This window comes from Schistocerca cancellata, chromosome 6 (genome assembly GCF_023864275.1).
Source record: "Schistocerca cancellata isolate TAMUIC-IGC-003103 chromosome 6, iqSchCanc2.1, whole genome shotgun sequence".
NCBI classification, from domain to species: Eukaryota; Metazoa; Arthropoda; class Insecta; order Orthoptera; family Acrididae; genus Schistocerca; species Schistocerca cancellata.
This window is the reverse complement of record NC_064631.1, coordinates 561486312-561504359: the sequence shown is the minus strand read 5'-3', so window position 1 is coordinate 561504359 and position 18048 is coordinate 561486312.

The following is an 18048-nucleotide window of genomic DNA, read 5'->3' as shown; positions in this document are numbered from 1 at the left end:
TTTCATTCTGAGTCTTTTAAACAGGAGCATATTCGTCTTTTTTTTTTTGTGCTCTGATAGTATTTTTCCATTGGTCAGAAAATACACTCAATATCTGAGAATTGTTTGTTTCAGTTTTCAATAACAGAGACTAAGAGAACACCAAACGCAACAACATGAAATTGAATCAACAGGTTGTACACTGCCAAAATCTTGTGTAATATCATCTCTTGTTGCTAACATTGTAATAATGAAAATTGTTTCATTGCATCTGTACTATATCGTGCCAATAGTTATTCCAGCAATAAAACATTTATTTCAGAGCTCTTTCAGTCCAAACTAATATGGAAGTAATCTTCATCTCATGATACTTGCACCAAACATACAAACAAAGTTTACTTACCTCAGCTCAGTACAGCCGATAGATACACACAAAACAAAACCGAAAATTTATGTTCCTAGCTTTCGGAACAAATGTTCCTTCATCAGGGAGGAGAGAGGGGAAAGAAAGGGAAGAAGGGAAAGGAGATTCAGTTACTCACAACCCAGGTTATGAAGCAACAGGGAAAGGAAAATAGGGAGGGTAGCAAGGATGGAGGCATGGTTGTCAGAGGGACAAAGATATTCTACTGTAAGTACTGTGCCAGCTTCAAGCCAAAGAGGATGCATACAGAAGTAAAGAGGTATATAGTATAAAGATAAACACAACTATGCAGGATGAAAAGATGCGTGAATGGCTAAGAGGAAAGGGAAAGAGGAAAGGGAAAGAGGAGAAGACTGAAGAGTAAATGGGAGTGAGGTTGTTTAACGTAGGTTCAGTCCAGGGGGATGGCGGGATGAAAGGATGTGTTGGAGTGCAAGTTCCCATCTCCGCAGTTCAGAGGGACTGGTGTTGGGTGGGAGAAGCCAAATGGCACATACGGTGTAGCAGGTTCCTAGGTCCCTAGAATTATGCTGCAGGGCATGCTCCGCTACTGGGTATTGGGCATCTCCTAGGCGGACAGTTCGTCTGTGTCCGTTCATGCGCTCAGCCAGTTTAGTTGTTGTCATGCCAATGTAAAAGGCTGTGCAGTGCAGGCATGTCAGTTGATAAATGACATGTGTAGTTTCACATGTGGCCCTGCCTTGAATTGTGTACGTTTTACCAGTAGCGGGGCTGGAGTAAGTGGTTGTGGGGGGATGCATGGGGCAGGTTTTGCAGCGGGGTCGGTTACAGGGGTAGGAACCGCTGGGTAGAGAAGGTAGTCTGGGAATATTGTAGGGTTTAACAAGGATGTTACGGAGGTTAGGGGGTCGACGAAAGGAAATTCTGGGTGGTGTGGGGAGAATTTTGTCAAGGGATGACCTCATTTCAGGGGTTGACTTGAGAAAATCATATCCCTGGCGGAGTAATTTGTTGATGTTTTCGAGGCCAGGATAATATTGGGTGACAAGGGGGATGCTTCTGTGTGGTCTGGGGGTAGGAACATTGTTGTTGGATGGGGAGGAATGTATTGCTCGAGAGATCTGTTTGTGGACAAGGTCTGCAGGATAGTTGCGGGAGAGGAAAGCACTGGTCAGGTTATTGGTGTAATTGTTGAGGGATTCGTCACTGGAGCAGATACGTTTGCCACGAATACCTAGGCTGTAGGGAAGGGAGCGTTTGATGTGGAATGGATGGCAGCTATCAAAGTGAAGGTACTGTTGTTTGTTTGTGGGTTTGATATGGACAGAGGTGTGGATGTGAGCTTCAACAAGATGAAGGTCAACATCCAGGAAGGTGGCTTGGGTTTTGGAGAAGGACCAGGTGAAATTCAGATTCGAAAAGGAGTTGAGGTTATGGAGGAAATTAAGAAGTGTTTCTTCACCATGAGTCCAGACCACAAAGATGTCATCTATAAACCTATACCAGGCCAGGGGAAGCAGCTGTTGGGTCTTCAGGAAAGCCTCCTCCATGCGGCCCATGAAGAGGTTGGCATAGGACGGAGCCATCCTGGTTCCCATGGCCGTTCCCCTGATTTGTTTGTAGGTCTGGCCTTCAAAAGTGAAGTAATTATGGGTGAGGATGAAGTTGGTAAGTGTGATGAGGAACGAGGTTTTTGGAAGATCTTCGGGTGGGCGTTGGGAGAGGTAGTGCTCAAGGGCAGAGAGACCATGGGTATGTGGGATGTTTGTGTAAAGGGATGTAGCATCTATGGTGACAAGAAAGGTTTCAGGTGGGAGAGGAGTGGGAATGGATTTGAGGCGTTCTAGGAAATGGTTTGTGTCTTTGATGTAGGATGGGAGTCTGCGGGTGATAGGTTGGAGGTGCTGGTCTACCAGAGCTGAGATACGTTCGGTTGGGGCTTTGAAGCCTGCTACAATGGGACGGCCAGGATGGTTCTCTTTGTGGATTTTGGGTAATAGGTAGAAGGTAGGGGTACGTGGCTCAGGTGGAGTGAGTAATTCTAGGGAAGCCGTTGTGAGGCCTTGTGAGGGACCTTGGATTCTTAGGATTTTTTGCAGCTCAGTCTGGATGGAGGGAATGGGATCCTGGGTAACAGCTTTGTAGGTTGAGGTGTCGGAGAGTTGACTTTTGAAGGCCAGACCTACAAACAAATCAGGGGAACGGCCATGGGAACCAGGATGGCTCCGTCCTATGCCAACCTCTTCATGGGCCGCATGGAGGAGGCTTTCCTGAAGACCCAACAGCTGCTTCCCCTGGCCTGGTATAGGTTTATAGATGACATCTTTGTGGTCTGGACTCATGGTGAAGAAACACTTCTTAATTTCCTCCATAACCTCAACTCCTTTTCGAATCTGAATTTCACCTGGTCCTTCTCCAAAACCCAAGCCACCTTCCTGGATGTTGACCTTCATCTTGTTGAAGCTCACATCCACACCTCTGTCCATATCAAACCCACAAACAAACAACAGTACCTTCACTTTGATAGCTGCCATCCATTCCACATCAAACGCTCCCTTCCCTACAGCCTAGGTATTCGTGGCAAACGTATCTGCTCCAGTGACGAATCCCTCAACAATTACACCAATAACCTGACCAGTGCTTTCCTCTCCCGCAACTATCCTGCAGACCTTGTCCACAAACAGATCTCTCGAGCAATACATTCCTCCCCATCCAACAACAATGTTCCTACCCCCAGACCACACAGAAGCATCCCCCTTGTCACCCAATATTATCCTGGCCTCGAAAACATCAACAAATTACTCCGCCAGGGATATGATTTTCTCAAGTCAACCCCTGAAATGAGGTCATCCCTTGACAAAATTCTCCCCACACCACCCAGAGTTTCCTTTCGTCGACCCCCTAACCTCCGTAACATCCTTGTTAAACCCTACAATATTCCCAGACTACCTTCTCTACCCAGCGGTTCCTACCCCTGTAACCGACCCCGCTGCAAAACCTGCCCCATGCATCCCCCCACAACCACTTACTCCAGCCCCGCTACTGGTAAAACGTACACAATTCAAGGCAGGGCCACATGTGAAACTACACATGTCATTTATCAACTGACATGCCTGCACTGCACAGCCTTTTACATTGGCATGACAACAACTAAACTGGCTGAGCGCATGAACGGACACAGACGAACTGTCCGCCTAGGAGATGCCCAATACCCAGTAGCGGAGCATGCCCTGCAGCATAATTCTAGGGACCTAGGAACCTGCTACACCGTATGTGCCATTTGGCTTCTCCCACCCAACACCAGTCCCTCTGAACTGCGGAGATGGGAACTTGCACTCCAACACATCCTTTCATCCCGCCATCCCCCTGGACTGAACCTACGTTAAACAACCTCACTCCCATTTACTCTTCAGTCTTCTCCTCTTTCCCTTTCCTCTTTCCCTTTCCTCTTAGCCATTCACGCATCTTTTCATCCTGCATAGTTGTGTTTATCTTTATACTATATACCTCTTTACTTCTGTATGCATCCTCTTTGGCTTGAAGCTGGCACAGTACTTACAGTAGAATATCTTTGGCTTCCCTCTGACAACCATGCCTCCATCCTTGCTACCCTCCCTATTTTCCTTTCCCTGTTGCTTCATAACCTGGGTTGTGAGTAACTGAATCTCCTTTCCCTTCTTCCCTTTCTTTCCCCTCTCTCCTCCCTGATGAAGGAACATTTGTTCCGAAAGCTAGGAACATAAATTTTCGGTTTTGTTTTGTGTGTATCTATCGGCTGTACTGAGCTGAGGTAAGTACTGGCCAGCCCCTCTATCTCTTTGTTAGTATTTGTTTCACATCTCTATATGAGATTTTCCATTAATCATTTAAACAAAGTTTACTACAACTCAACACAGAAGATTAGGTGGTTCCTGAGAAGTTTGCTAATAAGAACTTTTAGTGGTTTGCCAATATATTTGAGTTGGACATAAAACAATCCCCCACCTCTTTTGTGAGAAGTGATTTTTTTGCACTGTGTGATAAGATGCTGCAAAAAACCTCGTACTAATTCTTGATTTGTTACTTGTGAGTAGCAGTTACACAATGCCTAATACACAAAAAACATTTTATTATGATAATATAAATACGTCTCAACAGTACGAAAGAAAGAAACAAAGCCAAAGACCTGGGTAGACAGTGATGTGGTTGCTATTTTATCCATTGATCGACCAGGTCTTGGTTCTTCATTTATGAACATAAATCGTTTTCCCCTAATCACAAGCTTTGACCAAATTTAACCAGGTGTTTATAACAATGCACAGAACTAGAGATGTGACATTCAGGCAGTAAATTAGTTTTAAATAAACAAAACATGACAAGAGTAGACATTACTTCTCAAATCTGTTATATAGAAATGAGACAATGAATGAATAACCTGTGTGTAAGTAGAAGATACATCGAATCCAGAACTTAAAAATGTTCATGATGTCAAGTGAAGTGAGTGTAGAAAATAAAATTATGCCTGTCTTTTATTTTAGGCAGAATCACAGAAGGTGATCACTATCAGCTCTGGTCCCAGCCCTAAGCGGGATATTTCCAGAATTCTGAAGATGAGCACTGTATGGCTGCAACCGGTAGTAACTGTAATCATATTCTAAAATAAAAGAAGTATACAATAAGTCAATCACTTTTCTCCATAAGCAGAATGTTAATTTTTCCGGCAAGTAAAATTTGTGGAAGGAAACAAACATTTTACAGTGACACCAAAGACACCTGTAAAGATCATCACAAGCAAAAAATTTCAGCAAAGAGGGTATTCAATAACTGGTACCACATTACAAAAAATATTTAATAATAGAGGCAATGTTTCACACTGAAACATACATTCCAGATGACCTTTAAATTTCATATGAAATCTTAGAGTACAACATACTAGTACTGCTACACAGAGCATGTTGTAACGCAGGTAAATGAAAAATATTCTGAAAATTTATGTCATGCTATCTACACCACATTTCATTTTGTTAGCTTCAGAAAGTCATTGTTGCTTTGATGGAGTTGCTGTTATTCTCAATCTTCTTCATAGTTCCTTTTTATATTGTGCTCTGTACTATGACAGTTTGAAGAAAGTGGCTGAGAATGCAAGGAACATGATGTTTTTATTCATTAATTCAGTCATTGTGTTCAGTACATAAACTCAAAAAGGAGATCTTTCATTCAAGTCAAAACAGTCAAGACACACATTAACTAAAAAAAATGTTGTCTGTATACTATATTACACATAAACTATCACTATACTGCTTAATACTCTTTGAGAGTACATCAGCTAAGTTGTAACCTAATAAACTAAAAGTAAAACATATACATTTTATCAAAGTTAGCGCTTCCTCTGTTTTGTTAAGCAGATGGATCAAAGAATTTGCCCTAAATTTTGCTTGAAGAATGGAATACAGCACAAGAACGGAATGCAGCACAGCACCGCATTTGAAATATCAACTGGGGCTTTTGCGAATCTACTATGAGTAAGATAAGAGTTTACGAGTGGTATCAATGTTCCAAAGAGGGTGCAAAGATGTTGAACACAACTACTGTCCTGAATGACCTCACACATCACTTACTGGCAAAAATGTGGAAAAAGGAAAGAAAGTGAAAAACAGTTGAATCACCATCAGAAGAGATGCTGATAATGTCAGCATATCCTTAGCTCATGCCAAGCAATTTTTTTTTATATAAATATATGTTTTGGACATGAAACATATAGCAGCAAAAGATGTTCTGAAATTGTCGAATTTCAGACCAAAAACAACGTCACATAGACATTGATCAGCAATTGCTGAATAAAATTGACAATGATCTAGAACATCTGAAGAGGGTTATAACAAGCGACAAAACCTGGGTATATGGGTATCACATCAAAACCAAGGCCCAGTCGTCCCAATGGAAACTGCCTGATGATCCAGGACCAGAAAAAAATTGACAAGTTTGATCACATGTGAAGGTTCTTTTCACTGTTTTCTTCAGTTACAATGGTATAGTGCATCATGAGTTCCCACCTTATGGTCGTACAGACAACAAGGACTAGTACCTGGAAGTTATGGACCACTTGCATGGAGCAATCCGAAGAAAATGAGCAAAATTGTGGCAAAACCACTCGTAGAAATTGCATCACCATAATGTTCCTGCTTACACCTCAATGCTTGCTCAAGACTTTTTGGTATGTTTTCTACTGGTAGACTACACATATCAAGGTTAATATTATTTCTCTTGTTATAACTGAAACCATTTTAATCAAAAATTTTATGATATGACCATCAGCTACTGTGAAAAACCTTTATTATTGCCATTAGTTTCAGTTATCACAGATCATCATCAGGCACTGGTAGCTACAATAAAGATTTTGCATAGCAGCTAATGGTTGTACTACAGTTACGTTTTTGATAAATATCTGCAATCTAAAAGTATCTGCCACCCACCGAAAATACAAGGCATGTGCAGAAAGTAAGTGTATTAGGTTTTTATAATTTTTTATAAAACATTTATTTGAAAAAAATTGCAAGATATTGTTGTTACACTTGTTGACTGTTTTTCCACATAATTGGGAGATGGCAATTAATTCAGTGGACATGGTGAGCTGTGGCACAAGCTTCTTTAAACCTTCCTCAAACAACTCTCCCACCAGTTCCTTTCCCCACTTCAGAACCTCTTTCTGCATCTGCTCATCGCTTTAAAATTTCATTCCACTCATCTGTGCCTTAAGAGAGATGAAAAGATGATAATCTAAATGCGCCAAGTCAGGAAAATATGGGGGGCAGGGGTTTCAAAGCATCCAACCAGATGAACCCAAGAGTGCCTTAGTGGATAATGCTGTGTGAGGATGCATGTTACCACACAACAAGCACACTCCTCTCATCAGCATTCCCCACCTTTTGTTTTGAATGCTCATTTTCAGTTTTTTTTAAGACTCACAATATCATTGTGCATTGATGGTCTCCCCCAGAGGGAGAAATTTGAACAAAATGATTCCTTTTTGGTCCCAAAACACTGAAGCCATGTTTTTTTTATTTTTTTTTTATTTATTTATTTTTTTTTTTTTTTTTGCCTGATATTGTGATTCTGAAGGTTTTGGAAGATGGGAATTGGTATGATGCCACTGTGACAATTGTCTGTCTGTCTGAGGCATATAATGGGCCATCACATTTCATCTCCAGTTGCAACCGAGCACAGAAAATCCTCACTGTCCAATCCAAGTTGATCAAGAAACTTGTGGGCACTACTGACCAGATTTTTCTTGTGCTGCTTTATTAGCTGTTTTGGAATCCATCTTGCAGCCAGTCCTTGATACCCCAGTATTTCTGTGAATGCCTCATATAAGATAATTTTGGAAACAATGCAGAAATTTCATCCACTATCAGTCAGCAGTCTTCATGAACAGTTTCTTCAATATTTTACACCAACTCATTATTCAAAATGGAAGGTTCATCACGAACATTTGTTCTGACTACCCAAAACCCTCAGCATCACTTAAACACACTCATTCTGTTTGAAACACCTTCACCACAAACTTTTTTGATTCATATAAAAAATTTGGTACATGCTATTACTTCTGCGAGTAGGAAGCTCATGGCACATACTTGACAGGATTTCTTACTGACATCTTTCACCCAGCCGGACACTTAAGCACACGTTTAGGTACTACCATGTTCCTGTGATGCTCGCTCTGGTCAGGGGATCGCCCTCTATCTAACAGCCCTTAAAAAATATAAAACAACAGTCTGTTATGGCCACAGTACACTTCCATTCTCAACATGCCTCATACTTCAAGAATGCATTTCTTTAATGACTGTCTTATGTTTCTATTAAATTTGCTCACATTACCTTTTACATTTCTGCATACACAACATAACAACAGTGCAGAGACAGAAGCGTATTGGGTCCACATTTTCAACAAAGAAAATTTATGGAAAAGGAAAAAAGGCAGATCATACTCATTTCATTATATTTGTGCCCAATGAATAATATTACAAAACTACATACTTCAATAACACATAAAGACAGAAATATAAAGAAAGCCATCAGACCAGCCAGTGTTGCAGCTTGAATAGGTTTATCATCAGATTTCAGCAGATTGTCCACAGCATATGGCCTGCACACCTGTATTACACAAAAAAGGGGCTTTGAGTGTTGCAGTTCACCATGTTCACAGTTAGCCTCTTTAGTGATGCATCCCACTGCTCCAGGTTCTTCATGCACCACATGACTCCATGTTCCAGCTTCTTCTAAATTTTCACTACAAGACACATGATACACCCATGAGGTATTATATTATAATGACTGGAGTTAGTTATGGGAAGTTACTACAATTACACCTCATTCAGATTGGTGTCAGTCTGGTATGAGGAAAACTCCTCCAGATGGTTGCTGTAAATTCTGATACAGAGAAACACAAAGTAAGGTCCAAATTACCAAATTATGAAAGCTTCATATTCCATACAGTTATGAGAATCTGGATAAATTCCTTATTATTGTATCTCCTTAATTTCCATCCTTTTTTTTTCAGTTTCTTCGATTTTAGTACGCAGTTCGAACCAATAAATTAAAGTCCAAGTGATGTCAGCCTCTGGAAACATCTTACAGTATAAAATGTGGTTTTGAAATCTCTGTCTTGCCATTACACAATTTTAAGTTTCCAGTGTCCTCATTTCTCTTTCATGCAAGCAACTTTCTTTCATGATTCTTAAAATGGGTGGTGGTGGTGATTAAATTATGCTCTGTGCAAAATTCTACAAAGGAGGGTGGAGAGGTGGGGGCTGCCTGGCTCAAAAATTTCTCTGGGCACTATGGGACTTAACTTCTGAGGTCATCAGTCCCGTAGAACTTAGAACTACTTAAACCTAACTAACCTAAGGACATCACAGACATCCATGCCCGAGACAGGATTCGAACCTGCGACCATAGCGCTCGCGTGGTTCATGACTGTAGTGCCTAGAACCGCTCGCCCACTCCGGCCGGCGGGGGCTGCCTCTTCCATTCCTTTCCCTCAGTCCACGTTCTCCTACTATTTTTCCTTCTCTTCCTTTTCCTACTACTGAAATCCAGTTATCCATCACAATTAAATTTTCACCTCCTTTAACCATCTGAGTAACTTCCTGTATCTCATCATACGTTCATTCAATCTCTTCATCTGCTGAGCTAGTTGACATATATACTTGTGCTACTATGGTAGGTGTTGGCGTCATGTCTATGATGGCTGCAATAATGTGTTCACTATGCTGTTCAGCAACAGCTTACCCACAATCTTATTTTCTTACTCATTATCACACCTGCAACATGCCAGGATCTGAACAACTGAAAGAGAAAAGAAGAGTATCATTTTGTGTATTATGTGCACTGTTATGCACACCAGCTGCACTTTATTCTTGCCCAAGCTAGATGTCAAAATAAACATGTAAAATTGCTTTCCAGTACTATTGCACAGCTACCACTATTTTTCTCTCATTCACCTCGAAGAGTGGCTGTTCAAGATAAATAGTGAAACAGAGTGTCCCTCATAGATCAGCCAAAAGATGGAACTTTAAATTGAGAGCAATACTTACAGTTAACAAGAAAAAAAAGAGATCATTCAAGAATGTCTTCAATATACTAAAGGTACTAGCAAGCAGATAACAACTGTGAATCAAGCATATGGTCTAAGGTTGAAATAGCAACAGCCAAATCTTCCTTTTGGTTAGAGGTGTTTTATAAACATAATGCCCCACACAGATATCTCATACAGCCAATTACAAAAGTGCACCACTGAGCCCGTCTCAATAAAGCTTGCAACAGCATCATTCAAAAATGAAATTTTGAAAATTAGGGACAACACTGATAATATCATTATCGAGGAAGGCCCAAATACATGAAAAAGAAGATGCGAGGACATGTATAAAACAAGGAACACAGCAGCAATAGAAGTACGTGACATAATAATTTAGCAGAGCAAACAGGTTTGAATTCTCCAGCCACTTATTGGCCTCTGCTTTACTTGACCAGCACTTCCTACCTTCACTGAAAAATAAATCTTTCTGTTGTTGTGCAGTCCTATCCATTCTTAAATACAGCTAAGTAGAAACAGAACGACGAATCATTTATTTTCTAAATGATTTTCAAGAAATGGTAGGTGCAGTAGCCCTTCTGAAGCTTTTAATTGAAAATTACCTGCAAGAACTATTTGGTGATATCATAAAATTGTAGAAATTAGTAGCTACTATCCCAGTGATGACGTGTGAAGCAGAGAGGTGTTTCTCCACTTTGTTGTGGATCAAAATGTTTCTTAGAATGACCATGGATGAAGACAGACTGTCTGCTCTTGCCGCACTACCTACTGAAAAGGAAATGATACACAAGCTTCCAGATTTCAGCGAGTCACGGACAGATTCACAATAGAAATGAAAAGGAGGAAAAACTTCCTCTATAAACATACTTCTATAGGAGATTCAACCCCATGAATGTCATCAGCCTCTTTTAAAATAATTTTAGATCTGCAGAAATATTTTGAGTAATTAAGGAAATTAAATTCTTTGGCAGCATAAATTGTATGACACAATAAAAATAGCGAACCCTCATTCATTCTGGGCACAAGCCGTCACTTCTGATATATACATTTACCTGGGATAAGAAGGGGAAAATTTAAAACTTGATTTACAACAATCAAATTAAATTTCTTACAGAGATTCAGCACACAGTGATCAAAATTTATGTTGTTATGTATTTCAGCCTCCCAGTGAGTGCCGCTCCAGGAATGTTTAGTTAAACAGTTACTGTGTAACGTAGTCGTATCAACTAATGACAACTTGGTAGTAAGTCGAAACTAGTAATAATACTGCATGTGTGATCAAAGGCTGAAATATATAATAATAATAATAATAATAATAATAATAACAACAACAACTTACATTTCCTTATGTTTTGGTACATTACCCATAACTCGTATTATGTAAAACCTAGGCATAATTTCAAACGCAGCTGTAGTATGTAAACAAGGAATACTGTCAGTACACAGAAATCAAATGTGTTGAAAGTACATATTATTGTTTCTATGCTCCTAAACTTATATAATTCTGTAAAAAGTATTAGTTCTCAGCTATAATACTGTAACACATTTGACAGTACCATCATTTATCTCAGTTTGGAGTATTAAAGGAGGAAGGTACACTTCCTGACAAAAAAGTGATGCACCCAGAAGAGACATATAGATGTCAATGTAACCTCGTACATGTACAAATCATCAATGGGTACATATTAGAACTGCAATTCTCTGTGAATGGTAGAACAGCCATCAAAATGCAGTAGCATTATTCATGTTTAGTGTCGTCATTAGGCCTGTTAGAGCATACAAGGGGCATGCACAGCATCAGATCTTAAGTGATCACTGTGAAGGAGCTGCAGCCACCAGCTGAGCACCAGCAGCAACAGGGAAGTAACTGATTTTGTGCCATTTTACAAGCTTCTAACCAGGAGTGTATTATTTAGTGTCTGTGTGTGTGCTTTGGTAGTTTAGGTTTTGAATCTCTGTATGTTAACCTAATTTACTAGTCACAGCTTTTCAGTTTTCATAACTGTCTACAGTAGAGTTCCACAGCATGTGTCAATAGTCATTTGTTTGGCTGTGTAGTGTAGTTTTCTTTAGTATGGATAAGGACTGTAACTGCTGCGTGCAATGTGAGATGAGTTGGTGACAGTTCGCTCTCAGCTCCAGGCTGTGTTAGCTTTGGTTACATAGCTCGAGGCTGCAGTAGATATGCTTCGCTATTGTGAACTGGCGGTGGGGATCCAATGAATGTCCAGCACAACTCATTAGTCCACAGATCAGTCAATCGGATAGCCAGCCTGGTTGTTACCTGCATTGAGGTTGACCCCTCACCTGTGGTTGAGTGGGTGGTTGCCTCACGGTGTGGCGGGCTGTGAAAGACTTTCTATTCTGTATTATCGAGAAATAGGGGAAAGTGTGTCATGGACATGATACAGGATTTGGGGTGGAAATCATTAATACAAAGGCTTTTTCATTGCGCCTTGAACTTCTCATGAAATTTCAATCACCACCTTTCTCCTCCATATGAGAAAATATTTTGTTTATGCCAGCCTACATAGGAAGAAATGATCATAATAAAATAAGGGAAATCAGTGCTTGCACAGAAAGATATATTGTTTTTTCCATGCACTGTTCGAGAGTGGACTAATAGAGAAATAGCATGAAAGTGATTCGATGATGCAGAGCAGCCATGTAAATGTCCAGAAGTTGGACCATGACAGAATATGGGAAGTAGCTCACAATTGGTTCACCTGTTACTTTAACATCAGACAGCAAAAGGTCATTATTCACAGTGTTGAGAATGGCTGTGATGTGGGGCCTGAGTGAGGTATGGACAAATTGGAGGGAGGGGGAGGGGGGGGGCAGGGATCAGTGTTGGGGGCACTCCTATTCCTTATTTATATAAATGATATGTCCTCTAGTATGGCAGATAATTCTAGAATATTTCTGTTTGCTGATGACATTAGCTTGGTAGTACTTGGTGTTGTGTGCAACATTGGCTCTGTTTCAAATAGTGCAGTTCATGAAATTTCATGGCTTGTAGAAAATAAACTATCGCTAAATCACAGTAAGACTCAGTTTTTACAGTTTCTAACACACAATTCAACAAAACCAGACGTTTTAATTTCACAAAATGGGCATATGATTAGTGAAACTGTACAGTTCAAATTTCTAGGTGTTCAGATAGATAGTAAACTGTCGTAGAAAGTCCACATTCAGGATCTTATTCAAAGACTTAATGCTGCCATTTTTAGTATTCGAATGGTATCTGAGGTAAGTGTTCGTTTGACATGAAAATTAGTCTACTTTGCTCAGTTTCATTCTCTTATGTCATATGGTATTACATTTTGGTAACTCTTCCCATCCTAAAAGAATATTTTTGATGCAGAAACAGGCAGTTCGGGCAATAAGTGGTGTAGGTTTGCAAACCTCTTGTCAACCCCTGTTCACTAGTCACTTCTTGTTAACAATATCAGCTTATTTCCAAGAATAGGCAGCTTTCACTCAATTAATACCTGACAGAAATCCAGTCTGTATTTGGATCGCAATTCCTTAACTCTTGGCAGAAAGGTGTGCAGTATACTGCTGCATCCATTTTCAGCACACTATCACAAGAATTCAAAAATCTTAGCAGTAATCCACGTACTTTCAAATTGAAACTGAAGAGTTTCTTCATGGGTCACTCCTATTCTGTTGAGGAGTTTCTTGAAAAATTAAGCTGATTCTTACATTATATTGTTGACTACATTCACATAAACCTATAGCTTGACATTTTTAGACTTCATAATCATTTTAATTTATCTGTTGTTAATTTTATGTTGTAATTTCTTGTACTGACATGTTCCATGACCTTCGAGATATGCTCCTCAATTTGGTCCTACAGAACTAGACATGTAAATGAATATATAAAATACGGATGTAGATATTGATGTAGATGCAACGTACTCATACGAGACAGCATTATAAGCATCTGACAAAAACTGAAATGGTTATCACTGTGGATCTCGATTTGGCATATGGCAGAATCAGGCAATGTCCAGATTTGAGGGACATTCCGATGTGACAGCGACCCGTTAATGGACGGCATGGAAAGGTGTAGGCAGACATACCTGTCCATGTTCCGATCAACCACATCTGATCACCACAAGGGAGAATCCCCATATTGTGAACCAAGCACATCATAATCCTTTCACATTCGTAAATGCCAGTCGAGGAAAAGTAATGGAGTCCCTGAAACATTCTGCGGCATCTTGCATTACTGGTGGGAGACTAGCAGCAGATGGACTAGAGAACTACCATCCCATGAATAGGCTACCATTACCACAACAACACAAATGGCTCCATTTGGAGTGGTGCTGTGACCGGGAAGCATGGACTGCTGAAGAATGGCATCACGTAGTTTTTAGCGATGAACTGTGGTTCTACACCATCCCAAATGACTTTTGTTAGTGAGTATGGTTGCAAATTAGGTAGGTTCCATTCTTCCATTGTTTTGGAGAGGTACAGTGGTCTTACTCCCTGGGAGCCACAGGTATGACTTGATATCACAGCTGGTAGTGATTGAGAGAATGATAGCGCAACACTACATCACATACATCCAGCATCCTCATGTGTTACATCTCACACTACAGTATGCTTGTTCAACAATGCTCATTTACATATGGCACATCTCTACAAACTGTATGCATGATGATGAGTTAATGCCATGGCTAGCTAGAGCCACATATCTGTCCTTAACAGAAGATTTGGGGTGGTGGTGGTGGTGGTGGTGGGGGGGGGGGGGGGGGGGGTGAGTTCAGACTTCACGTCCATACCACTGGCAGTATGTTAGGGACCAGTTACAACAGTTGTGAGCTAGCTTGAATTTGATGAAGGTATGAATGCTGTGTGTTTCATTTGCTTTCCTCTTCCTCTTTGGATGCTTCAATTTTTTTCTCAGACAGTGCAAATGGTACTTGCTGTCCAGCACTTCCAGAAATAGGAAGTGAGAAGTTTAAAACTTCATTGTGCTTATTTCACAATTTCTTTATGTCAGTTGTTTAATTCCTCACCCATGCATACCACAGGGTGTATACGGGGACAAGGAAAAAAAATTCCCGGATTATTCCCGGATTTCTCCCGGATATCCCGGTTAAAAAATATGCTTTTTCCCGGGCGAATATACACTTTTTCCGTGTTAAGTGACAGTAGACTTTCCCTCGGAACTGCAAAACTTATCAATCCTTTGAATGGTTATATACAATCGCGTAGAACTTCCGGGAAAAAAAGAAATGACGGGGGAGAGAAGTATGGAGAGACTTTTAATTAAAAAAATGAGAGTAGTTTTGGAAGGACCTTTGATTTGCAGCAACATATACGCTGCATATTTTCGCATTACGAAAGTATAAATTCGAATTGCACCAAACACAGCGCGTTAGTTTCCAGAGCGTTGAAACCGAGGTTGCGGTGTCCTTTTGTAAGCGAGTCGTATCTCAAGCCACGAGGTCTCGCCAGCCGATGACAGCAGCTATTCAGAGCATAGGACACATGTTATAGTCAGCCAATAGCAAGATCACTGGTTACATAGCGCGGACACACAAGAGGAAAGGTTAACGGTTTACATTAATGTACACAGTACCGTATATCTACAAGAGAAGCTAAGCTTTGACATATTATATTGGTCTCTAAGATTAACACGCTACAACAGAAGTTAAGCTTTCACATGTAATATTGATCTCTTTTGCGTGTGTTATACTTTAAGATACATCACACAACTGTGCCAGTAAATTTAAAATTATGACATAAATGTCTCGGCTCGAAATTCTTGTAAGTGGCTGGTTCTCAAACTGTTCAGTTTCTAACGCTCTATGATTTAGATATCCATCCCACTTTCTCACACGTAACTTATTTCATCTTGCGTAAAAAGAAATTTACTTTGAAAGTAACGCTTTTCTAACCACCGTTCGCAGTAATATCCGGAGACTGTTAGAAATAGGTTCAATATACCCGTTGCCAGAGAGCGCCAGAAAACAGGCATTATTGTGCGTGTGCAACTGCAGTGGTGTAGGAAGCCCGCATGTTCGTGTGTATAGAGCACTAAGAGAGCTTACATTACACCATAAAAGAAACAGGGCATCAGAGGATACTCCAAAGAGCATTGGAATTTCGTGAACCATACTAAAATGCATAGTTCGGCTTGAAGTCCAAATTGGCTTTTTCCAGATTCACAATGAAGTAGGTCCCATCTGATATTAAGTTTTTCAGTGTGGTTTTTGGGATGTAAATTTTCTTGGAGTACCAGTACTCTACGATCTCATTTTTGGTTCTTTATTGTGGCATAATGCCATACATGGCAGAAGATGATAATGTGCACTTGAAACTGCACTTGAAATTCAGCGAACAGTTGGAACTAGCCAATACTGTAGAAAGAAAACTTCGTTTCAAATAAAATGATTTCTTCAGCGGAAAGATTAATAAAGCCAAATTTCTTTAATAAACTTGCAAAAATAACTTCATTGTTCTGCAAGGCGATTAATGCTTGACTGCTCCTAACTTGGAAATAAAATCAGAAAATTGAAATTAATAATATATTTTTGCCCTCCGTAATTATGTGAATGTATTTTAATTCAGTTGATAGCTCCCGGCCACAGAAATCCGTTTTGTTTTCATTTGACGTGAGAGCTGCACACGAAGATAAGCAGCGAAAACACTTAACGTAAACACGGGTCACGTGGAGACTAACCCCTTCACCACTACAACTCTGTGAAAGCGCGAATCTGGCAGCTATGGCACGCGAGAAAAATTTTTCTCGTTTGCATCTGGCTGCTTGCTGCTACTACCGATACAGGTAACAGCCAAACTTCAAGTAGCGGGAGACGGGAGAAGGTACTGCTTATACGCGATCAAATGCGCATGCGCAACAGATCGCTAGCAACTGGTCAAACGAACCTAATGTGAACAGTTGTGACGTCATGCTCATAGCAAGCAGTTTATTGTTACGAAGAATTACAGTCTGCGCTCTACGGCCTTTGACATATTTTTGCTATTTGCACACGCTTGTGCGTGCACGGTGTTTTGTTGTTGTAAATTGCACTTTTCCTTTGCCACTAAAGATTTATTTTTTTCCTTCTCGTTCATACTATATTGCTGCAGTATCGTTCTCCAGTAGCAGGAAACAACAACATTCTTTGCTAGAGAATCAATTCTGCAGTCAAAATTACAAAAATTTAACTGAAAACTAAAGCAATGAAAAATTCCCGGAATTCCGAAAAATTCCCGGGTTTTTCCCGGTTTTCTCCCGGATGAAAAAATTCCCGGGTTTCTCCCGGATTTCCCGGTTGTCCCGGGTCGTATACACCCTGATACCAGCTACAATTAATGTCCTCGGTAACCTACAGTCCCTTTGCATTCAGTTTTCATTTCCTTACATAAAATCGTATTTAAGAGTTCTGCTGATGCTTCTAGACAAAATGTTTCTTTGTTCTTGAATCTGCTGTGCAGTGTTATGGTCTCAATATATAATTTCAGAAACTTCTAATCTACTTCCAAGTAAATTTTTGATAGCATTTTCCTTAAGCAACTAAGGAAAGCTTCTCATTGTTGATAAAAAAAATTTTTTTGCCACTTTGCTTTCACTGTTTTGAATTGGTTTATGTTCTCAACAGCGAAACACTACAATCCCTTTATTTCTCCTTTTTTACTATTATGAGAACTAATTTGCAGATGACAATCCATTAGTTCTAAATGAAAGTCTTTAACACTCTGTATAGGTCTCTAATACAATAACCTGCTTCACTTAATTATCACAGAGTAAACTTTGCCTGCTGTTTGCTGTTGCTGGTCATTGGCATTGGCATTGCAGCATGGCAATTCCTGTATCGTATACACTACTGCCAAAAGCTACCTTCCTTTTGGGATTCCACTATCAGTGAATCAGTGGAAATTTAAAGGCCTGATTAATCAGGATGGCAGTTTTCAAACAGATATAAAATGGTATCTTGTCACTGTGAAACTCTGGGTACTTGAAGCCAGTACCTTTTTGAGTTTTTACCCAATAAAGATGATCAGTTTGATATTGGTAACATGAACTTTCAGTGTAGAGGGCCGCTATGTAATGCACTAACGCATCACACATGTGGCAGCAGAGTAATGAATTGAT